The 25,881-nt window shown below is 33.6% G+C and overlaps 1 protein-coding gene and 1 long non-coding RNA gene across 2 annotated transcripts in view; one reads left to right on the plus strand and one right to left on the minus strand.

Moving 5' to 3' along the window:
* The first annotated feature begins 966 nt into the window (after positions 1 to 966).
* The window catches only part of LOC111047413 (proteolipid protein DM beta), a 59,956-nt gene continuing 35,041 nt past the window's right edge, over positions 967 to 25,881 (plus strand). Inside the window, exon 1 of the mRNA XM_039423838.1 lies at positions 967 to 1,264. The gene's annotated coding sequence lies outside the window, so the exon portion shown is untranslated. The remainder of the gene's footprint in view (positions 1,265 to 25,881) is intronic.
* On the minus strand, positions 20,629 to 22,126 carry LOC120350445. Its single transcript, XR_005570782.1, has 2 exons — positions 21,992 to 22,126; positions 20,629 to 20,757 (listed from the first exon to the last, which is right to left on the minus strand). It is a non-coding gene; the product is annotated as an uncharacterized LOC120350445 (long non-coding RNA).

The following is a 25,881-nucleotide window of genomic DNA, read 5'->3' on the forward strand; positions in this document are numbered from 1 at the left end:
CAATTACAGGCCAATATCTATATTACCTATACTCTCAAAGATATTCGAGATGTTAATAGCAGAGCAGCTGTATGAATTTTGTGAGGTTAATGGCTTATTTGCAGGTACACAGTTTGGATTCAGAGCGGGGAGGTCCACTGTTGAGGCTGTGGGATATTTAATCTTAAAAGTAATTGAGAGTTTGGAGGGGGGAGGTCTTGCTGGGTTGACTCTCTGTGATCTCAGCAAGGCTTTTGATACCCTAGACCATGACATCTTAATGTCTAAGCTCTCTGCCTATGGCATAGTTGGCAGTCCTCTGGTGCTTCTCCACTCCTACCTGGAGGGTCGTCAGCAGGCTGTGTCTGCAAATGGTATAAGGTCGCGGGTGAGATTGGTGACCTGTGGGGTGCCCCAGGGCTCTGTGCTGGGGCCCTTATTGTTCCTGATCATGATAAACGATGTTGCTCTCTCCAGAAACAGGACAGTGGTATGCTATGCTGATGATACCTCATTATTGGACATCAATGGGGACTTGGCTGACCTGCATGAACTGATGCAGGCTTCAGAGGGGACCGTGGCTGACTGGTTCCGAGCAAATAGATTTTTGCTTAACAGCGAGAAGACTCAGTCCATTGTGTTCAGCCTCAAGAATGGTGATCAGTTCAACTTCCCCTTGGTGAAGCTCTTGGGCTTTACAATGGATCGTAAGCTTGCTTGGGGAGATCACATTCAGGGTGTCTATTGCAGGCTCAATAGAGTGCTGTTCCTGCTGAGGAGTCTGAGAGGTTGCATCCCGGGGGCCCATCATCGAATGTGCTACTTTGCCTTCTTCCATAGTGTGATGGCTCATGGTATTACACTGTGGGTGGTGCCGCCGAGGTAAAAAGGATATTGCTGGTGCAGAAGAAGGCTATACGAATTTTATGTGGGGCTGATTATCTGGCGAATTGCAAGCCACTGTTTTAAGGGAGCACATTATGACAGTCTTCAACCTCTACATTTTCAGGTCTGCCATTGCAGCTTTTCGGGGACTGTTGCCTTGCCTACCAGAGGTGACTTTCATCGGCATGACACCAGGAACAGGCACAGGCTGAACCTCCCTTACTGTAGATTGGGGAGGACTCAAAACAGCTTGGCCTACCAGCCGGTGAGGATCCTCAACAAGCTCCCCATTTCTGCCAGAGGTTTGCCTGAGGTGGTCTTGAGGAGGAGATTGAGGACGTTCCTGCATGAAAATCCCTTTTACTCCTTAAGGGAATTTTTTGAATGTGACACGGCAACTGTAAGTAGCTACTTCTTGTAATAGCGCATTTGCCTGCTGCTTGGTTGTTTTTTTCTGTGTTTCTTTTTACTTTCTGTAACTTTTTGACTGTCCATCTAAGGACTTGTTTTTATTATTATCTTGATGTGTTCCCTTATGGACATGCCCTGGTGGCATGTCTGTGCTATGAACAAAAACCATTATTATTATTATTATTGTCAAGATGGGTGGATTTGGCAGTAGATGTTGGCTTCAGAGGCTAGACTTCCCAACGTGTCTATTCTATAACTGGTCTAAGACAAACACCTACACAACAAACTTTTGTGATGTCTAGGTGGGCGGATTTGGCTTTGACTTTCAGTATGAATCAACGAGCTATATGGTAAACTATAGAGTGGCTGAGTAGCCGCTATTCCTGTTAGGAATTGAACATGGGCAGCCATGACAGAGAGAGGCAAGAAGTGGCGGAAAATTTGAATGACCCTATTGATATAATAGGAACTTTCATAAAATACAAGGCGCAAATCAGTTATATTTAATAAATACTACATTGAATTTTTATCGAGAGTTTTAAATATATGTATTACAGTTGTTTTGCATCCATAAAATTAACTGTTTGAAATGCTTTACTTGAAGCCTTGGTGGAATTAATGTAGCTCAAGTTACAGTGTTAATACTGCTTAGCCATACAAGTGCTCTAGTAAGTTGAAATGCCATACCGTAACTGCAAAATTATTATTTTAAAGATTGGATTATTTTCAATTCCCTTGCCCTATTACCAGAGGTAAGGAAAGTATTGCTTTCCAAAAAAATTTAAGGTACCCTAATTTCATGTTTTCTATACGTTTCATTATTTTCCTTGCCCTATTACCATAGGTAAGGAAAGTATTGCTTTCTGAAAGAATATGAGGTACCCAAATTTCCAAATTTCTATACGTTTCAAGGTCCCCTGAGTCCAAAAATGTGGTTTTTGGGTATTGGTCTGTATGTGTGTGTGTGTGTGTGTGTGTGTGTGTGTGTGTGTGTGTGTGTGTGTGTGTGTGTGTGTGTGTGTGTGTGTGTGTGTGTATGAGTGTATGTGCGTCTGTGTACAAGATATATCATCTCCCAATTAACGGAATGACTTGAAATTTGGAACTTGAGGTCCTTACACTATAAGGATCTGACACGAACATTTTCGATCAAATGCAATTCAAGATGGCGGCTTAAATGGCAAAAATGTTGTCAAAAATAGGGTTATTCGCGATTTTATTGAAAACGGCTCCAATGATTTTGATCAAATTCATACCTAAAATAGTCATTGATAAGCTGTATCAACTGCCACAAGTCTCATATCTGTGAAAATTTCAGGGGCACTGCACCATCTATGCAAAGTTTGGTTTTAGATTCCCAATTATCAGGCTTTATATACAATTTAAACAAAAACAATTCGAGTGGATAAGATTGAGCATAAAAATCTCTACAATTAATGTCCAGTAACATTTTAACCTAAAATTGAAAATAAGCTCGAAATTCGAGAAAATAAGATTAGTCAATTGCAAACTGTTGGCAACTGTTGATTCTATTAAATCATTCACTATGAAGAGATAGCAGATCTCGTGTATATCTAGCGTTATTGTCCTGTCACCAGCTGGCTCTGATCTTAGAAAAGTAGACTTGGGATACACGGGAACACTAGCATCAGTTGATAAGTTTTCATAACGGCAAGGAAAGTTGTGTGAGTGCACCACACCAGATTTTTATGTTATTTTGAGTAAGTAATTCAAAAACTAGTTTATGAAGACGTTTCTTTTTATCAGCTTATGGTACTTATCCACATAACTATAAGTTCATAACAAGAAGGCAAAATATAATTATGATAGTCAAAAAAATAATAAACTATTTTGTGGCTGGTATTAGACAGTAATATTTCTGTCATATGCAGATCATATGAAATAAGTTGTACAAAATCATATTTTTTTCATATCATAGAATTATTACCGTCTAATACCGGCCCAACATATTATTATATTATGATCATGTTAGGCCGGTGATAGTTCTATGATATGAAAAAATATGATTTTGTACAACTTATTTCATATTATGATCTGCATAATATGACAGAAATATTACTGTGTAAAAAAATTTTTGGAGTGATCCATAGTCTAGTGCAGTGGTCGCCAAACTGATGAGCCTGTGAGCTAGAACAGCATTTATAAATGTTCTAAGGTCCAACGAGCTAAAATATACTAAACTATAGAGCAGTGGTCGCCAATCAGTCGATCGCGAGCTACCGGTAGCAAGAAACATGACTACAAAATTTTTCATTTCTCACAGATATAACTGAGAAGTTGAATGATTTGAATTTGCAGCTTCAAGGGAAAGATAAGGACATCGGTGGAATGATTTGAACTGTAAAATCGTTTTCCAATGAGCTTGAGATGTGGGAAAAGAATGTCGTTCAGTTTGAATACAAACACTTTTCCAGTCTGAAGAAAATCAATGACGAGAAAAATCCTCCACAGCACCTCAGCAATAACCAAGAATACCTACGTTACAATTCAGACTTGAGACAACAGTTTGATCAACGATTTCAAGATTTTAAAAGCATGCCGAATATGGCACAATTCGTCAACTCTCCTTTTGTAGAGATCGATGCAGAAGATTTTGCAGCTTGTTTTAAAACATTTTGGTGGAGATCAGGCTTCAGTTGAAATGGAATTTTGAAAATGATCTTGTCTCTCAGATCACTTTCTACAACTGGAAATATTTGGCCTCAAGTCCCCAAAGAAAAATATGTGTAAACAAGATCTGGACGGCAGGATAAACCTCCACCAAATATGTAAGCAATATGTGCCTACACCGAGTATGTAAGGGTGGGAAAATGAAAAACCAAGAAATGATCGTACTGGTTTTGATAATTAAAACAAAACAATAAATTATTTGTACAAAAAAATTAGAATTATAATTATAAATTATGAAATAACAATAAAAATATGAATATTTCAAGGGCTACTCGCTTGGCTGCTAGTGAAGATTAAATTTGTTGTGATTATGGAAAATTTAAAACAATGACTCAGTAGTCACCTACCTTTATGATAATGGCCCCCAATTTGGCATCCACTGGTTAATCGCGACGTTAATTATTAATGAAAAATAAAATAAAAAAAACTGATCTAATGAAGTGGGTTCAGATCCCCTCTTATTCAATAATACAATTCTCTTTAAACTGCCCGAACTGTGGCAGGAAAACTGTATTATAAAACAAGAACAAAATCTATCCCCTTCACCAGAACAGCCGGACTTTACTCACAGTCCTAACGAACGAGCTCACACACCACTAGTAAAATTTTGGGTATTAATATATAACTCAGTCAATGCCAAACATGAAGCCATTTCAAATACATATTTTTATCAGTCGCACAAGCGAGCACGTTTGTTATGAAAAACAAAAGAGAAGCTACAATAATTTTGATAACAAGTGAAATAAACAATCTTTCTGTCGATGACAAAACTGTTCAAAGGCAGAAACACCGTTCATTAAACTTTTCGTAAAATAAAACTCTAAAATCCTGATCAATATGAGATAAATATATGAATCATATATATGTCCCATATGACCAGGTGACATATGCAATTATTATTCTAGTTGCATTGAGGTTGAAAGTTATGCTCAGCTCTACCTACTTGTGTGAATCATCTTTTTCAAGTATGAAATTCATAAAAAATCGATATAGGAACATTTTTTGGACAACTGCATCAGAATGGCCGCTACAACGTTCACTCCAAACACCAAGAAAATACTTGATGGCCAAAAAGATTTCCACTGCTCTCATTGAAATGCACATTTCAACTTTTGTTATACTTTTTGCTATGAGATAAGTAGATTTCAACACTAGAAATGTATCTTTATAGGGAATATAAGATACTTTCTTTATTCTAATATTCCTTGGTAGCTCACTAGAAGATTTATAAATGCTATTCTAGCTCACAGGCTCATCAGTTTGGCAACCACTGCTATAGAGTAGTTGAGTGGCCGCTATTCCTGTTACGAATTAAACATGGGCACTTGGGCAGCCATGACAGAGAGAGGCAAGTAGCGGCAGAGAATTTGAATGGCCCTATTGATATAATGGAAACTTGCATAAAAGACAAGGTGAAAATCTGTTATATTTAATAAATACCACATTGAATTTTCATTGAGCATTTAAATATATGTATTACAGTTGTTATGCATCCATAAAATTAATTGTTTGAATTGATTTACTTGAAGCCTTGGTAAAATTAATGTAGCCCAAGTTACAGTGCTAATACTGCTTAGCCATACAAGTGCTCAACTGAGTTGGAATGCCATACCTTAGCTGAAAAATTATGATTTTAGAAATTGGATTATTTTTTATGCTATTTTGAGTAGGGAATTCAAAAAACTAGTTTATGAAGACGTTTCTTTGATACCAGCTTACGGTACTTAACTACATTATCTCTAAGTTCAAAACAAGAAGGCAAAGTATGATAGTTTGATAAAAAAATAACAAACCAAGGCCGGTATTGAACGGTAATATTTCTGTCATATGCAGATCATATGAAATAAATTGTACAAAATCATATTTCCATCTTTTTTCATGTAACCGTCTAATACTATTACTATCTAATACCGGCCTAACATGATCGTATAATATAAGCTAATGTCCATAGTTCATTCCAGTCAAGTTTGCAATACCATCATCATCATAATTATAATAATTAGTCATAGAATTTTTACTAAATGGCGTCTGTAAAAATTATTGTTATCTATCTAGATCTTTATAGACTAACAAGTTTTTAATGCACTTCAATTGTGCATACTTGTCTACATATAGACACTTTACAAATATTACTATATTATAATATAATATGCTTTTATTATTGTTATAATAACAGTGGAGAGAGAGATAGAAGAACAGAGTTTCCGATTCTCTGTCTACTGTCTTCTATAATGGATATCTGATGTAATATTATTACCTAACTTTTCATTCTTGTTTAAAATAAGTAATTATGTTTTATTCCTCAGGAAAAAATAATGATTGCAGGAGTTTTGTGGCATAAGTTTCTAATCCATCCTGAATGGAGCAAGTCCCTAGCTTAAACTTTTAATTTGTTTACAATTTTAGTTTTTTTTTCTTCCCATTCATATCCAACACTTTCTCATTTTTCAGAAAACATGCAGTCTGTAATCTACCCCCATGTCAGTGTAGAGAGGCCTGTTCATGAAGACACAAAATACTTTGACGGTGAGTAATGCGTTACTTGATCATTGGTCTTAGAGATGAACAATTATTATTCGGAAATATCTAGAATCCATTAAACAAGTCTCATCCCCAAACAAGAACATTCAAACTTGTTTCACTTGCCTGCCAATTTAAAACTGTCAGATTATATTACGCTTATGCCCAGTTTCTAGGCCATTTATTAAATCTAATAAATTATTGAATCTTGGACACCACTTATTAAATCTAACTCGACCATTAAACCTATAAATTGTTTCGTCAATGATTATGTTTAAGAGGGTGTATGATTTTAAATTGAGTTGGTAATTGACTAAGAACTCAATTTCAAATCAAACATCTCTCAACTTATGATGCAAAATTCCCAGAAATTCAAGATCAGAAACATGTATTCCCTGGGAGTTGATTCCCAAAATTCATAAATGCCCGGAGTTTATGATTATTTTGTATGATTACTAAGAAAACGCCTTTTTAACTAAACTTATTGATAATCATATAAACAGTTATAAACAAGTTATATTGAAATGATTAGAATAAATAATTATTTATGATAATAATTATTTATAATAATGATTAGAATAAAAATAAATAATTATTTATCACTTCTTGATGAGTGTGAGGAGGAATAAGGGTACTTGTGTATTTATTTAAAAACAGTGATTAAAATTGGTTTATACTCACGTTTGCGACACAATACATTGTATAAATATGTTTTAAAAATAAAATTCTACGAGAAAAAGCACTGAGAATTAGTAAATTGCATTGAACCGAAGTAACCTCAAAACAACGTTGAAACTTGGTGAGATTGTTCCATCATGCATACTGTACTATTTAGCATTTACTTTTCATAAATATTATTGAACTTGCATATATTATCGACTTACATTTTTATAGAAAAGTGATTCCAATTGTTATAAACTTTAATCGTTAGACAGTTTCTTAATCACCACATCAAGACTTATTCTTCTACCTACTGACAGGAAAAATATTGCAAAGGCCATACTGTAGCTTGTCGTAATAAGTTAGAAACCACTTGAATTATAATAATTCTATGCTACTTTGAACTCTATACTGTTATTTGTGAGAAATTTGAATTTTTCTCCTAAATATAGCTTGAAGCAACAGTATCTTGTTTTCCATGAACGTTTAAATCTCAAATTCTGAACTGTCCTCATTTTTTATGTACATTGACATGGCGATAAGCTGAATAGGATTCTCATGAGTAATTCTAATCTGCATCTTAGAATTATTGAAGCGACAACTGTGATTTTAATTGCTGTGATATTCTGACTGTGATACATCCCTACGTTTACAAACTGATTGTGCAGAGATTTTATGTAATTTATTGTTTGGTACAGCTTTTATGTAATCTATTGTATTAGGACAGCATTAACATAACCTTGAGTACTTCTTGAGCTACACTTCTTGACATTATTATAATGGGAAAAAAAACTTCAAAGGCTCCCGTATATCAGGAAAAACAGAATGAATGTTTGTGCAATGTTTGCCAGCAAATAGTTAAGGATAATGATCGCGCAGTGACTTGTGATTGCAATGATAGTAAGTGGTATCACATAAAATGTGTAAATATTTCTGACAATCATTATGATGCAATGAGAGACGGAACAGGCACAGACCTGATATGGATGTGCGAAGAATGTAAGTCCCACATTAATAGTGAAGCCACTCATATCTCTACATTATTTAACAAAACTGACAATGATTTATCAAAATCTGACACAAATAGCGTAACACACAGTAATGTTACTGCCAGAAACAAAACAAATAACTATGATACTATTATCAAATTTTTACATGAGGACATAGAAGACCTAAAAAACGAAATTAAAATGTTAAAAGTGAATAATGACAGATTATCGGAGATAGTGGCAAGGAAAACAGAGGTAATATATAGTATGGAGAATATAATTCGAGAATTTTCAGAGGGTATCCACCCGGAGCCTTGCTGCCCTATTAGAAGAAAGGTCGAAAATGCTGCATCAGTCCTCGTCGGTGAGTCTGAGCGTGGTGCACCTATAGCCAAGGAGAGCACCCGTATGGGTGATGAAGCCAACCTACCAGCCCAGATCCAACAAACAACCACAGAAGCTGTTGGAGGCGCACCAAAACCACACCCAGATGAGAGCAGCAGTGTACTTATTATTGGAGACTCTTTGTTGAGGAACGTAAATCTGGCACTGAGCAAGGATGAGGAATGTAAGACTGCAATCGAGATAATCCCTGGCGGTAGAATACAGGACGTGAGTAGATACCTCAAAACACAGACTGTCCTGCCAGACAAAGTAATTATGAATATCGGAACAAATAATATGAGAACTGCGCGAACACCAAACCATGTCATGAGACCATTGTGGCTCACCATTGAAGCAAACCAGAGGAAATTTCCGGGGACCGAGTGGTATGTCTGCTCCATACCGGTCAGAGAGGACTGCAACATGAGGTTTATTGAGGAAACAAACATGGCACTTCATTTCATGGCGGATCAGCTGAAAATTAACTTCTTGGACTACACTTATGAACTGAAGAGGAAACACCTTGACTGGGACGGTGTGCATCTCAATAAAGAGGGAGCTAACATATTGAAGGCCGGCATTTGTAGTATAATACGAACTGAAAGGGGGAAGAATTCTGGAGCCCTCATTGAGTGCATCTCATAGCCACAAACAGCATTGAACCACACTCCACATACCAAGGAACACAGGAAAAATCAACAATCCTTCAAACGGACTTGCAATGGGAAAAATAAGTCACTCACCATCTACCACTTGAATCTACAAAGGGGATTGCAATCAAAACTGGAGAGGTTGAGCATGGATCTGAGTCTGTACACCCCTGATATCGTTGTTCTTTCGGAGCATGGACTCAGAGAGGAAGACCTACTACACACCAATATTGCTGGCTACACTCTTATAGCAAACTATTGTCGTAAAACTCTTCTCTGGGGCGGCATTGCCATGTATAAAAGAAGCAACCTTCAACTGAACATGGAGAAAGTAAACTTAGACCAGTCACATGCACCTGCAGAACAGCTTTTTGAAACAGTAGTGGTGAAAGTACGGATGAGGCAGATGAACCTAATCATTATTGGCACCTATCGATCTCCATACCCCAGAACAGAAGATGAATTCCTATCCAGACTTGGAAGTCTACTTCAAAAATACTCTGGAAAGCGCTTCAAGATTGTTGTCCTTGGAGACACCAACATAGACACTCTAAAACCAGAGAGCCAAATCTGTAAGGACCTAGAAAATATCTTGACACAGCATGGCTGCCAAATCTACAGGATGCCTGCCACAAGAATCACTCAAAACTCAACCACTAGCATTGACGGATGTTATCACAATATGGACACAAAAACAATAGAAACTAAAGCATACCCAAACCAAATTTCCGACCATCACACTGTCATCTGCAAAGTAACTAGTACGGTAGAATATGAAAATGCTATATATAAACACACCCGAAACTTCTCCACAGAAAATCTAAATCAACTAAAGACATTGCTTCAGCAGGCTGACTGGACAAGGGTGACAAACTCTCCTCAAGTAGATGACAAATATAATAACTTTCTGAAGATAATGCGGATAAGTATGGATAGTGCAATGCCTCGAGAATTAAAAAAAATTACTACATCCGAAAAAAATATCTTTTGGGACAATAACACATTGACATTGAGACACAAACTACTCCAAGCAAATAACCAGTACTTGGCAACAGGCTCTCTGGAAGATAAAGAAAAATGCTCTAATTTAAAGAAGGCCTATGACACTGAAGTGAGAGAGAAGAAAGTGCAGCAGATAAGAAGTAGAATTGAAAAGACTAATAATAAAACAAAAATTCTCTGGAAGATTATCAATAATGAAAGAAACAAAAACAAGCTAGGAGTACAGGACAACCTAGTGCTGAACTGGGAAAACGGAAAAATAGTAAACCCCAAGCATATTAGTGATATCTTCAATTCTATATTCACTCAACCGCCACCAAAGTCAAATATGCACGCATTAGATAGTGAGGATGAGATGCTTGATGCTCCATTATTCAGTGATTTCTCCACAATTTCAGAATCAGACATTGACTGCCTTCTTGACAACCTAAAACCAAGTAACTCAGCTGGATATGATGAGATTACAGGAAAAATAATGAAGTAAGGACGAGTTGAAAAAGCCACTTCTTGACATTGCTAACTCATCTATAAGACAAGCAAAATTTCCTTCATACATGAAAGTGGCAAAGATTTATCCTAAACTGAAAAAAGGTGACAAAACTGATCCCAGGAATTACAGACCGATTGCTAATCTGCCTACACCATCAAAAATAATCGAAAGAGCAGCCTATAATCAAATAATATCCCATCTTGAAGACAACAATTTACTTGTGAAACAGCAGCATGGATTCAGAAAGAACCTCGGCACAATGACTGCAATATCAAATTTACACAATGAGATTACAAAAATGTGGGAAGAACATAAAACCCCCTGTGGACTCTTTATTGATCTACAAAAGGCATTTGATACAATAAACTTCAACATACTAAAAAGCAAACTCAAAAAACTAAAAATTGTAGGAAATGCACTTGCCTGGCTAGAAAACTACCTCACAAACCGGCAACAATATGTTGAAGTAGAACATAAAATCAATAGCAATGTAATCAACTATAGATCATCCATACAAGCAGTCACTAAGGGCGTACCACAGGGATCGATACTGGGCCCCCTGCTATTCCTCATTTATATAAACGACTTTTCTAAGGAATTACAACCTGATAAAAAATGCATTTTGTTTGCAGATGACACAACAATACTTATGCCCACTAGCAAGGAAATGTCTAAAAATGAAGTAATCGATTCTACATTCAATGAAATTAAAGGAATCTGCAATAAATTAAACCTTACCATCAACACTACAAAAACAGTCTGTATTACATTCACAAATAGAAATCAACAACATGAACCCCTGAATGGAGAAATAATGGAGGCCGACAATACAAAATTTCTCGGAATTCTAGTGGACAAAAATCTCACCTGGCAAAACCACATAGATCACCTGTGTAAAAAACTATCTTCAGCACTGTATGTGATCCGCAGAATACGCAATATAACAGATGAGAAGACAGCATTTACATCCTACCATGCCCTATTTTCATCTCATCTCAAATACGGCATTGTTGCATGGGGATCGGCAACAATAGCAAACCTCAACAGAGTACTGTGTATACAGAAGAGAGCTATACGCACTATACTGAGAAGAAATATGTTGGATCACTGTAAGGGCTTCTTTGTGCAGTATAATATCCTGACAGTGATCTCACTATATATCATGGAAACAGTACTAGCGGTGGTGAAAACAAACCCCAGGCTGAGATGCGGACAACACACCTACAGCACCCGAACCAGGAATAATATTGATCTTCCCCAACACAGACTCACTAAGACTGCAAAATCACCAGCCTACACTGGGGCTTTCTTCTTCAATCTGCTCCCGCTGCATGTAAAATCAATGGTCAATACTGGGACATTCCCAAGAACACTGAAGATGTACCTGCTGACAAGACCCTATTACTCAGTAGCAGAGTATGTTGGGGAACACACTGCTACACACCTGGACTAACCCGGGACAACTATGACGACTCCACGGACACACGACCGTCGGGAGGACCTAGGAAGTAAAGTAAGTAAGTAAGTAAGTAAGCATTCATTTTCTAATAATTTAATGCCCCGCGCCACGCTTTTGTAAACTTATTATTGGTTCCATTTCGAAGGTATTTTGATTTGAATTCTATCAAGATACTTGAATAGATAATATTTCCAAGGAAAAAATAGTTTCATAATTTTTTCGTTTTGATATTAGGCGCGTTAAAAGCGCATAACGTTCAAATATTGGGAAAGATCCATCCTCAAAGTATGAATTCATTTGCTATCATTTATGATGTAATGGATCTACCCCAAGATTTGAACTTTTGGCGCTTTCAAAGCGCCCAATATATCAAAAAGTAAAAATGATAAAAGTTTTTTCTTGAAATTAGTCAAATATATGAATAAATTGATAGTATACAATTCGTAATACTTTGATAATTTACCAGTAAAAAGAATCAAAAAGCGTGGTGCACATCCTTGATTATTGTATACGGTACCACTATTATGATGCTACTTTCATTTTATGTCTTGTAAATTAAATCTGTTATACTCATATTCCTAACAGTCAAGTAAGCTTAGTCAACAAAATATTGGGTTTACTTCGTCTTGAATTGCTCAAGAAGTTGAATTTTGGGTTCACTTCGTCTTGTATTGCTCAAGAAATTGAATTATGATAAATCATCTATTACTTTGCAAAGAAGCTCACAATAATTTAAACCCACAAATAAAATAATAAAGAACATACTAGAATGTTCGCTCCTTCAAAATTTCATTAGTATGTGAATATTTAATTTTTTGTGATAATAATGTGTTATATTCTTTCTACGAAGGCTTGGTTTTGGAGCATGTAAATTTGAAAATATTTTAGGGCTGAAAATTTTGTGAAGTGAAGAACTACAAGACTTAACATATTTCGGACTATGTGTAGGCTAACTTTATCTAAATTTGGGAGAGGAACAGCACAGGGTTACCTTATTTTTCCTCTCCCTATCATTTTGATGATATACTTATTATGATAAAGAATAAAGAAATACTTATTATGATAAAGAATAAAGAAAGGGACGCTTTGCTTGAATCATTAAAATCGATAGTATTTAATTAATACTATCTAACTAACCCAACTTGATTCATCGATATAGGATATCACTGATTCACTCAAAGTAAAGTCTAAAAAATTGATGTAATTTGTGAGCTTTTTACACTGCTTTTTTGAATGGATGATTTATTGATTATGATTGTCAAATGTGATTGAAATTGATAAATATAAACTATTTTAATGCAATTTATTCCCATGGTTTCTTGGGCAGAGAAATATTACCCAATCATAAGTTTCTTCCCAATGGGAATATTCCCGACTTACATTAATACCCTCAAAAATCAGCACTAACTTCCCTGGAAATCTCCCCGTCTACCCAATACACCATGTTCCTACCTCACTTTGTTCAAGCAAATCAGTCTTTGCGCAAAACGCCTATAATATAGTCCAAACAGAAGAGATGTAGCACCAAGTCCATTCTGTTTCCATTGGACCATATTCCTATAATTATAGAGGTGTGAGAATCCTCTACGCCACTTTGGTGTGAATTGGGTCTTATGCTTAGTGAACTGTAAGTAGAAGTATATTACAAAATATTTATTCTACCATTCCTACCTATCGCTAGAACTTGAAAATTTTTAATGTTATTTTCAAATTTCACCAACTTATTTTTTATCATTCGATCAATCAATAATTCGTTTGTTTTTTTCTCTTTCAGACACCAAAACATATTACACAGTGTAGATGGACGGATAGAAAGCGTGAACATCAAAAGCCATCGTGTGTGTTACCAAGTTTCCATTCTGCATCTAACAATAGGAACCAAGCATCCAACATCATAACTTTATTATTAAACATAGCAGAAAGAGCTACAGTGAGTCGGGTGGCGCCGATGATACCCCTGCCATTGAGCAGATAATACAGCGTTAGCTGGGGGACTCATAGCCTTAGCATGTTCTCCATGTGTTTAATTTTAGTATTTGAGCTTCAAGACAGACTTCTGGTACGACACAGATAAGTGCCTATAGGCCCAATTCACATCGAAATGACGTGGCTTTGGAGTGGCGCTGACTTTTTAACATACAAACATAAATGGTTGAATGCAAACAGAAGTGGCTTGGCGAAATGCCAATCCAGTGTGCATTGGACCATAGGCCTATATGGAGTGCCAAAATGTCAGTGACATACCACCACCACGTCACTGTTCAGCTGTTCTTGTTTATGTTGTATGCTTGTAAATAAATTCAATTCTATTAATGTTGGGAATTATTATTTCACTTCAACACATCATTCCTAGTAAACCCTACTGATCCTAGTAGATTCTTACTATCCTGGGACTAAAATGTTATTTATTTATTCTAGTTAATCCTTCTATGCTTCATATTTTTATTAAATATTTAGATGGTCTACATTTTATCATGTTTTAGTGCACAAGCAGTTTGCAGTGGTGATTCATTAGAGCGTAGAGTACTAGAAGATCCATTATATAACAAAAATTGTATATTCGTAGAATAATATTTAGTATTCATTTTGAAAACCAAATGCGGAAAATAATGAGTTGTAGCCTGTTATGATGGAAACAATATCAGTCCATTGACGTGTCAAAGTCAAGAAAGTGTCAATTGACTTGTAAGAAGAAGGTGAATATTGAATACGGCAATATTTTGACTGAAAGATCATAATGATATCACCAAAATCATTGGTACATGTTAATTTGTGCCTAAAGGCCCCCATCCACGATCGAACAAGTTTGCGCAAACTAATAGCCTACATAATTAAATTCTCAGGCCCCACAAATAGAATAAACACTAAATTTCACATCATATTACAATGTGTTTTGGGGTGTGATGTTGTTAAGTACGCGGTATTAGTTTGTACAAACTTGTTTGACCGTGAATGGCCTTTAGTAATAGGAAATAGAGTGAAATTATGGAAAAAATTTAATGAACCAATTTAATGAGTACAGCTGATGATGCGTTGGTTAACTACGTGAAACCATGGTTCTGTTTTAAAGTTTTTAATAAAGTTTTAGTGAAATTTGACAATATCTTATTAATGAACCAAATCACATGAAAAGGTGAGTTCTTTTAACAAAAACTATTTAGGCCAACTGGTCAATATTCAGTTTACAGCAGTAACATAGCACAACATTATAAATCATGCAAATAAAACATAAAATTAGTATAAAATAATTCATGTACCTCGTACATTATACAGGCACCACTTTAACAAACCTTTCAAAACAGTTAATTTCCATTGTTCCTACATTATTTGTGGGAAGAAAATTGAAAAGCCTAATTGGCATAGCCTATATATATACATTTGTCATGCATTTAAAGGTCCCCACAGTCATACAAGTTTGTACAAAGTAGTGCTGTACCTTTTTTAGTACGGTACTGTAGGCCTACTTTTACATATCAGGCCCCACAAATAAAAAACGCACTGTTTTCACATCATCATATCATAAGTTCATTTCAGTTTTGGGGCCTATAGTAGGTTCTAATTTGTAAAACCTTGTTTGACCATTTTTATCTTTAAGAACAAAAATGAGTTGATACAAACGTTGTAATAATATAAGTATTATGTTAGGATAATATAATTATTTTTACACATGTGGCAGACTTCTTTGATTGATTGATAAACAAATGAATAGTTTTTGTTACATCTAAGTTGGTCGAATATATGATGATCCAGATTAACATGGAAGAAAGATAAGAATGGCAGTGAAGATACTAAATAAGAAACTGGGTACCCCACTGTATAGGGACACCTTATGTATGAATGAATGATTAAAATGATGAGCATGTTAAATAATGATTTAACTTTTCGAGTGATTTCTATCCTTCTACAGCATAGACAGAAGCTGTATGTAATACCTTTTCCACGAATAGTGATAATAAATTAGTGATAATTTATCACTACGAAATTCTTGTTCAATTTATTGTGAATTTTATTGAAAGTTCGAGGTATCCATGAGGTCAAGAAAATATAATGCAATTAGATTCAATGCAGTTTGCTGGGACTCTGCAAGTTACATTTTGATTTTGTGAAATTGAACTTGGCGGTTAAACTGAAAAGCAGTTTGTACCGGCGAAACCAATAATACCTACATTCAGTTATAACAGTTTAATGGCTTTAAAGCTATTACTATTCAACTGAAAGACCTACAATTGAATCAATAAATAGAACCAAACAATAGATTTCAACTATTACAGTGAATATAAGCTATATACATAATAATTATTTGTTAGTTTTAATTTTTATTAGTTTTTGAATTTGCCGGCTGATAATTTGAATTTGCCGGTCAAGCCAACTTGATAATAGTGTTTGAAAAATTATAAAATTAAAAATAATCAAGAGCGAATCCACTAATGAATGTTTTTTCTAATCCCAATAAATTTATGAATCTTCGATAGAAACAATTTTCTATTATTTCAATATCATCAATCTAGAATTACAGAACAAATCAAGCTGGCCATGTTGTCAGCATTCCAAGTTCAACTTGTACCAGGTAAACATTCCAAATTCCACTTCTATGGTTAAGACGACTCGTTCCACGTTTCCACTCTGTATAAACTTTACACTTCACGGTTTAATGGTTATGTTTATGTTAACACTGCTTAGTGCTTACATGCTTACACTTTACAGTGCGTTATACATTTTATAAAATTATTTATTATTATTAGAACTCACTTCAAGTTACAAATCAAAGGTAACTGATTTAAAACTTAAAATACCTATATGAATATAATTTAAAACAATACGTTACGTAGAGCTAGCTAATAGAAAAGTTTGAATCATTTTTACATTTATTTGTATTAAGGTCTAAAATAAATTATGTAGAAGACTATTTCAATCAACAGTTTTTATTTAGATAGGCCGTATGTATTGTAGCTACAATAATAAAGTAAATTCTTTGTTAGTAGTATGGCAGCTTGAAATAATTTATTGTGAATAAAAAATGTAGGCCTATTATGGAAACTAATCACTAACCTAATCACCGGTTTTACTTTCTTACTACATTATTATTCTAGTACATTTTTATCAGTAATAATTGCATTGCTTATCTTGTTATAAACTTTACAAAATTTCAATTAGATGTACCTTGTGTAATTTTCGAAATACGATAATGCACTTCAAAACGCTGATTTTAGCCTTATCTTTGGCGTAATTTTAATAGGCTATGTCACCGGTATTTGGAAACATTGCATTATTTAAAAAAAAATGGAAAAATAGGTAGGCTAAAGAATGAAATCGGGTGATAGCAATTCTATTTTTACTAAAATAATTATTACAGACTGATGATTTTTTCTAAATCAATGTTATTTTTCTCATATTCGATTGATATATTTTATATTAATAATAACTTCTAATTAATGTCAGTTGCACAGAAGCCGGCTAAATTTTAACCGTGATTAATTTCACAAGAACCAATCACAGAAGGCATTTTTTATAATACGGTTTGTCTGATTGGCTCTCCTGGAATTAATCACAATTAAAATTTAACCGGCTCTTGGCACTTAGTCATGATTTAACAATGAAACAGACAATCCTTTTTCATACATTGTTGTGATTGAATGGAATTCAGTTTACTCAGTGGAAAAGTTATTATTTAAAGGTATTTTATATTGTATTGACTCAAAATTATTACAAAATTGTGTTTGTAAAAGCTCTTGATTTAATAAAAGCATTATTATTGTTATTAAATGGCTATTTTTTATCACGGCTAAGTATTCGCTAAAATCTGTTTGAATTGATTATAAATGTGTAGGTATTACCTATAGGCTACCAGACTTGAGATAATCTATAGGTACCTTTTCAAACTTGATTCAAGAAAGTATCAATTGTAGCCTAATAATTGAGAATAGACATTCGTATTTTAGAAGTTATCACAACATGTAATATTAAGAATAGTGAATTGTATTTGAGAAAGTATGAATTCAATTTGAGATACGGTAATGAGATATGTTAGTCAGAAATTTCTGTTGAAAATCCAGTTGATCTTATTAAAATTAAATCTGAATTAAAATTCATGCAAAGAATGCAAGTATGGAATGTGACGTTGGACAAGTGGAATATTTTCTAATCTTCAATTAACAACTTACATGTAACTTACATCTTACTATTTCTCAATTACAATTCACAATTCTTAATTACAATTGAAAGCTTCCCAAATAAAATTCAAAATTTGTAGAAATATTCATTTTCAAAAGGGTAAAAATATTATATTCAAAGTTAAATATACAGTATTTCTACCAATAAGAGTCAATCATACGTATTGGAAACTATGAGCCGAATCTGCAATAACTGGTTCTGAATAAACTGCTCGACTTGCCAGATTAGACATCCTATGTTTAATGAAAGTATCAGATAATTCCATAATTCATATCATAAATATTGTTAGTAATATTTAAGGCAGCTTTGCTACTATTTGGTGGTATTTGTTGGAAGGCTTTTCAGTGCCTAGCTAAAGATGCGTCTACACCAAAGCTATTAACAAAATTTTTATTTTTCCTTCCTTATAGATTCTATTAGATTGAACATACTGTAACTTATCATACAAATGATGTGCTTATGTGTTTGTCAAGATCCGTTTAATGTAATAGAATCTATAAGGACGGAAAAATAAGCATTTTGTTAATAACTTTGGTATAAACGCAACTTTAGAAGAACCGACCGAGGTGATTATTGATAAACAAGTCATACGATGATCAAACTAGAAAGATTTCTAGGCCTTTGAAGCACTTGACGAGCCAATCCTGTTAATTTATTTATTATTTTACAAAGGCGACTTTCTAGAAGTATTTTAAGCCTAGGTGATGATGATGATGGGATGAATGATAATACAATGAAGGTAGAGTTATGAATGAATAAGAATGATAGGTTATGCTATCTTCTTGAATTGATTTGAGTCCTTTTTTCAATCCAGAAATAAAACTAAAAATTTTGAATTTGATTTGATTAAAAACCGAATATAATAGAATGATGACATTCAATAAACTCTCAGAACTTGAAAATATTGAGTTATTAAGAAAAATTTTGAACCAAAAATAAAACGCAAACTAATTACGACATTTTTTTCAAATCAGGCAACTTAAAAAACTTTTGTATTTCAAAAGAATAAGAGTTATTTTAAATAAATATCCTTATTTACAATATTGACTATTCAATGGGTAAAATTCAAAGTTCCTACTTTAGGGAGTATCTCTCATCTTCGAGTGCCTATTCCTACCAGACAAACAGAAACAAAAGTAGGACATTGTGATGTTCATGAACATGGGACGTTGTCACAGCTTTGCGTTTACATTGCAGGCTGATAAACAGGCAGTCTAGTCATAAATAAACATGACCTAATAAATTCTATTTTATTTGGTTCAAAGGTAAGAGGAAATATGTGGGAGGCTATGTTTTGGCTTTTAAATGGCAATATGTTAGGCCTACTACTGGTAAGCAGCTGGAGGAAATCATTGAAAATGCACGTCCACGATATAAAATCGATGTGTCTAAAAGCTACTTCAAGTTTTGGTTGTACAATAAAAATTCTAACTAATTTTTATCGAATGTCCAAAGTCTAACTACACACACATCAATTTTTGAATGAACAATTTTTTGCCGTCCTTATAAACTCTACCAGGAGCTTGACAAACTCATGATCACATCATCATATATGTTTGTCAAATTTTGTTCAATTTAATCAAATTTATTAGGATTGCATAAAATCGTAAGTTCAAAAATTGATGTGTGTGTTACTAGACTTGAGACTTATTCACACAACATATTCCCAAACTTTCATAATAATTATTTGTCTAGTAGTTTCTCAATCACATATAAACACTTATTTCTCTTTTTCTTGAAGGCTTTTTGTAATATAAATAGAAATACAAATCTCAGTACCCTTTTAAATTATTTTATCACTACATGATTTGGACATTAAATGCCATTTTCAAGTCTGAAGCATTCCGATTCATTTTCAAACTTGAAAATGGCATTAATGTCCGAATTAAGTTGTGATAAAATAATTTAAAAGGGTTCTGAGATTTGTATTTCTATATATATTTAAACATTCATTTATATTTTTTATTTCTATATTTTATCCAAGTTGTATTATATTGTGTTGTAATTAAAAAATAAAGTGATAGATTTTATCAATTTAATAGTAAGCACTATTATTCACATTAGTCCAATTATATTTTCTTATTACTCTCAATATTATATTTCTTGAATATTCCAATGCTGTCTGCTGTACATTATAATTTTTATAATTGTAGTCGAGTCAGATCTGTAATGCAGCATCTGGACAATGCTTCAACAATGATCAAGTCTGAACTTTCCTTGTTGGACTAGACCCAACAACAGTGATTTTTCATGTGAGGAAAAAACACTACATCGAAAATTTGAAACAAATTAGTCACACAAGGTGTTTTTTTTAATGATAGAAATAAAAAGTCTTGATATTCTACATAATTTTCAAGTTGCAATTTATTTATTTATATATTAATACATTATAATATTTACAGATCTATCCTAATAATATTTCCTATCCACCTAATATTTACAACCTCTTCTGGAGATACGGACAACCTGAAAAGATGAAAATTATTTTTTTTAAAATCAGTTATTTGAATGAAAACAGTAATATTACCTAGTTTATGAGTCAGGAGTTCCTAACGTCTTATCATCACATGTTTAAACTGATTGAACCACATCTGTAGATTATCAATAAATATTTAGGACATTTATATAATCATAGTAACATCAAACTAAAATGCATATAGAAAATGCATTCAAACATGGCTTACTTTAGATAATCTATAGTAGGCTGTGATACAAATCAATAAAAATGCATTTAGAAAATGCATATAGAATCCATAAAAAATATTTAATCGAGCATTAGCGAGTTTTTACTTTCAACTCAAGGCCAAAGTCGTTGTCCGTCGTGTGTATGTTCAACAATAACTTTTGACAGATTTGATCAATCAACTTCAAATTTCGAACACATATTCTTCGACTCTTTTTACAGCTCAAGCTCGTTGGCCAACAAAATTTACCGACTCCTTCGTCCTTTTTCAGGATATAACAAATAACATTGAAATTGCTCAAGAGAAACATTTGTTGTGATTTATCATTAAGCCAGTTGAAGAATTCATTGCATGCAATTACTACAGTTTTTCCATTCATTCATTCATAACATCAGCTGAGGCTATTTGGGAGCTGTCACACAGACAGTCCTTCATGGGCTGACACATGATTTCAGCTGGCTAATTTGCAACTTTTACATCAACAAACTGATACGGGTTGAGATATCAATGTGCGATTTTCTCTTGGAACTCTGTATTGAAATCATGTATCACATGACCATCTTCTCATTAAAAAAATGAATTTCGATTCATATGAGGGACAAAGATGTTAAAGCGAAAGAGTAATTTTTCATTTCAAATAGGATCCCCAATGAAACCTCCTTTCAAATAATTCTTGTAAAAGAAATATTTAGCTGTTTTCATAATTTTAATCAACTCTGTATAATAAAAATTTGCGGGTTTCAAAAATTACAATACAACAGTTCATGAGTGAGTTCTCCAACCCAGGGTGTCACTAGTGCAGAGTTGGTAAAAATTATGGATACAGCTAAATATTTATTTCACAAGAATAATATTACATTAGGATTCATTGGTTATCCCATTTGAAATGAAAAACTACTCTGTCGCTTTAATATAAATGATAATTTCCACATACTAAAATCAAGGTACAAGTAATATGTAACTTTTTGGCTGTCGACCATTGATTGTAATGGTTATCTCGCCAATCTGACACTTACCTTCTCACATCACTTCATCCTCTCCAGCAATATCAAGAAGGAACCACTCATTCTGAGGCAGTGGCCTATTGACAATGTTTTCGACACCATGAGCCACTGCGCTCAGAAAGTGTGTAATTCTTATTTCTCCGTTGATTAAACGATGAATCGCCTTTTTGATATCGCGAGTAATCTTGTTTTCCCTTGGTTGGTTGACTGCAATGTCTCTATGAACTCGAATGATACTATCATAAGAGGTTTTCTCTATTGTTTGGAGACTTCCTAAAAAGCAATTAATTCAAAGCATATATTATAAGAAAATTTTTAACAATTGCAAATGTCAAAGGACTTGAAATAACTGCTGTGCTCTCATCAGTTGAACCACTTTTTATTGATCTTGCAGCTGTGTATTTGATCAAGCATAAAAAAAACAATTGATAATATTTTGTATGCAGGAATTTTAGTAATTTTAAGCCTATGAGTTTAAAGGTAAATCTTTGACAAAAATAAATTATTACTTCATCATCCACTATTATTCTGATCTCCTTTGCTTAATTTTAATTTTGAATGGTTCTGTGTTTGAGTTTCCTCGCTGTTGCAACCTAATTTTCTTAAAAGCCAATGATAAGTTAAATTGTAATGCACATTTTAATCTAATGTAATTATTCCAATTTTGAGGGCGTTTCATGATGTTATTTCAGTATTTCATGATCATGATTTCAGTATTTCCTAGTGGGGGGCATGCATAAGGTTACGTCGAGGATCAAAACTTCAAATGACTGAATAATCACATCTCCTCATACAGCTTGTTCATATCAGCTCGTCAAGGCGGTTAAAAATCATTTATCATGTCACTAAAATTTGTTGAAAAAATAGAAAATTTCTCCTTTAGTGTATTTTAGTCCATATTTTTCAATGCATAGAAAAATGACTAATTTCTATATTCAAAACTGTGTGTCTCGGTAACTCAAAATGATACTTGGTCTTGATTTGAAGAAAAGAATCTACTCTTTTATGTAGGGGAATGATTTTTGTAAAAATATAATTGTGAAGTAAGATACGTTTGTTTAAAAAAATCAAGAAATTTGCAATATTTTTCTCATTTTCGCAGTTTCGAGTTTTTCGATAATAAACAGTAATGCAAGATCAATTTAAGGCAACTATGTTTATAGAGCATGAAATTTTCTCTCATTTGAGACCAATCGCAAGTTTCTATCATGTATTTTACTCGTTTTAGAGACTCTTTAAACAGTAAAATCGCAAGAAAAATTAGAAAATAAAAATCATCATTCAATTGGCTGTAACTTTTGAACGGAGTAACGGCTGTAACAGAAGTATAATTCATGGGAGTGAAAAGAGGAGAAAATTCATTACAACCTCGACTACTTTTTACTTTCCTTGTTACTTTCCTTGCCCTATTACCATAGGTAAGGAAAGTATTGTTTTCCGAAAAAAATTAAGGTACCTACCCCAATTTCTATACGTTTTAAGGTCCCCTGAGTCCGAAAAAGTGGTTTTTTGGTATTGGTCTGTATGTGTGTGTGTGTGTGTATGTATGAGTGTATGTGCGTCTGTGTACACGATATCTCATCTCCCAATCAACGGAATGACTTGAAATTTGGAACTTAAGGTCCTTACACTATAAGGATCCGACACGAACAATTTCGATCAAATGCGATTCAAGATGGCGGCTAAAATGGCGAAAATGTTGTCAAAAACAGGGTTTTTTGCGATTTTCTTTAAAATGGCTCCAACGATTTTGATCAAATTCATACCTAAAATAGTCATTGATAAGCTATATCGTCAACTGCCACAAGTCCCATATCTGTAAAAATTTCAGGAGCTCCGCCCCATCTATGCAAAGTTCGATTTTAGATTTCCAATTATCAGGTCTCAGATATATTCAAGGTTCTCGAGATTAAATGGAGAACTTGAAAAAAGTCCAAAATTTTGGTGGTTAAGTCGCCCTCTGGTGTGTTAGCAAATTTCAGATTAGAATTCAATGCCCCAAAATACATTTATAGAACCGTCGAAAAAACTTATTTCGGGGCTGTTTCCTGAAAAACGACCATTTGACTGGACTATGAGTTGTTATTGGTATTAATAGATAGAATTTACAAAATGTACTTGTTCAGATGATATCTTTATTCCAAAAACCAATCCATTTTTAGATACATTTTGTTCAACTTGTTTACTCGTTAACCAACTTGTTTTATTTATTACTCCTGTAATGTTAAAGTAAATACAACCTACAACACAACATCAGTGATAACCTGGTACAATAATTTATGATAATTTAGAATACCTAGACTTGCCGACATTTTATTGTATGAATAGAATATTATTCCAAATTTGTATGAATGTTTCCCAAAATTGCTATTCAATATTCTTTTGGAATAAAGAATTATTATCAATGATAATTATTATTATCCAACTTTTTATAAGTAACCTTAACATTTAAAAGGAAAGCCTCCTTTACTTATCTTTTAATATCCTATTAAAATATCTGTCATGTAGTTTTTCCTGATATAATGTAGTACTTTGATAAACATTTGTACTGGTATATAATAATATTAAAAACTTTGATAATTGTTCCCTACTTTTCAGTCCTCCCTAACAAGAACGGGTGCACTGCTATCTCATCAAAATAATATCAAATATCAAAAAGATACTTCATTTCTATTTTAAAAGAGATAAGAAACGATGGTATATATTTTTTACAATATTATTATGAAAACTGCATTAAAAAATGCAGAAAAATGCATTACAAAATTGGTTTCACTAAACCTAAAAGATTTTACAGCAGGTGCCTACAAATTTAATAATAAAATACATAAATAGAATGATATGCTAACTTTAACAATAAACTAAGGAAAAAAATCATGAAAAATAGGCTCTGTCAGTAAAAGGTAAAATATGACAAGATAGACCATACAAACGATAAAATTTACTCATACACATTGAGTTATTCCAGGTACTCATTAACAGAATAAAAAGCTTTAGACTTGAGCCATTCATCAACAGCAATACAAAACGTTTTCAATGGTAACTGCTTAACATTATCTGGTAGTAAATTAGACATGCAAATTTGTAGGTACTTATGACTCTTCAGAGTTTTAGTTAATCTAACTGTAGATCTAGTTATATCATCCTTATGTCTAATGTAATGTGAATGTACAGATATATATATATATATAAGCCCTTTCTCTTCTGTTTTGTACCTTTCTATCTCCATTATGGCATTTGTTTTTGACATAAAAATTTTGCATTTGAGTAAAACATCACGTTTAATAAACGACTCACATCTCTATTCAAACAGTCGAAAATGTCTGGTAGTCTACACTATTTTTAGTTGTAATCCTCGCCTGATAATTTTGAAAACTTATAGAACTCATCATCATCATCAGCTCTAAGAATTGAAATGTGTGACAAAAGCAGAAGGATGGGAAAGTCCTGTCTACCTGCCGTTCTACGAATGACAGGTTTTTGAAATTCTATTTCCAGTAACTTGCATTCAATTTCCGACATGTGTTTCAAACTCTATTCACTGTTTACCATCCTATCTTCTCCCTACCTGAACTTGTCATTATTTTTAGTTTATTGACCTTTCTGCTGAAACTAAACAATTCTGACTGTTATGGCAGATAAATGATTTGATTTGAATCAAGTTGAAACCTTTACTATGGTGTTGAAGTTTTGTATGAAAATTAGAGCCGAAATTATTGTTTGCTATCTAATAATTAGTAGGCATATTCAGGTAACTAAAGCATTATTATTTTTTGGAACAATTGAATTACTAGTAAAATTCTTGAGTGCGCGACGCAGAGGGAATTACAGAGAATTGCGCGCGTGAAGTCAGAGAAAACACTTCCCTAGCAATAGCTGCAGCAAACTTTTGCATGATTACGTCA

Source organism: Nilaparvata lugens, chromosome 3, assembly GCF_014356525.2.
Source record: "Nilaparvata lugens isolate BPH chromosome 3, ASM1435652v1, whole genome shotgun sequence".
In the NCBI taxonomy this organism is placed as follows: Eukaryota; Metazoa; Arthropoda; class Insecta; order Hemiptera; family Delphacidae; genus Nilaparvata; species Nilaparvata lugens.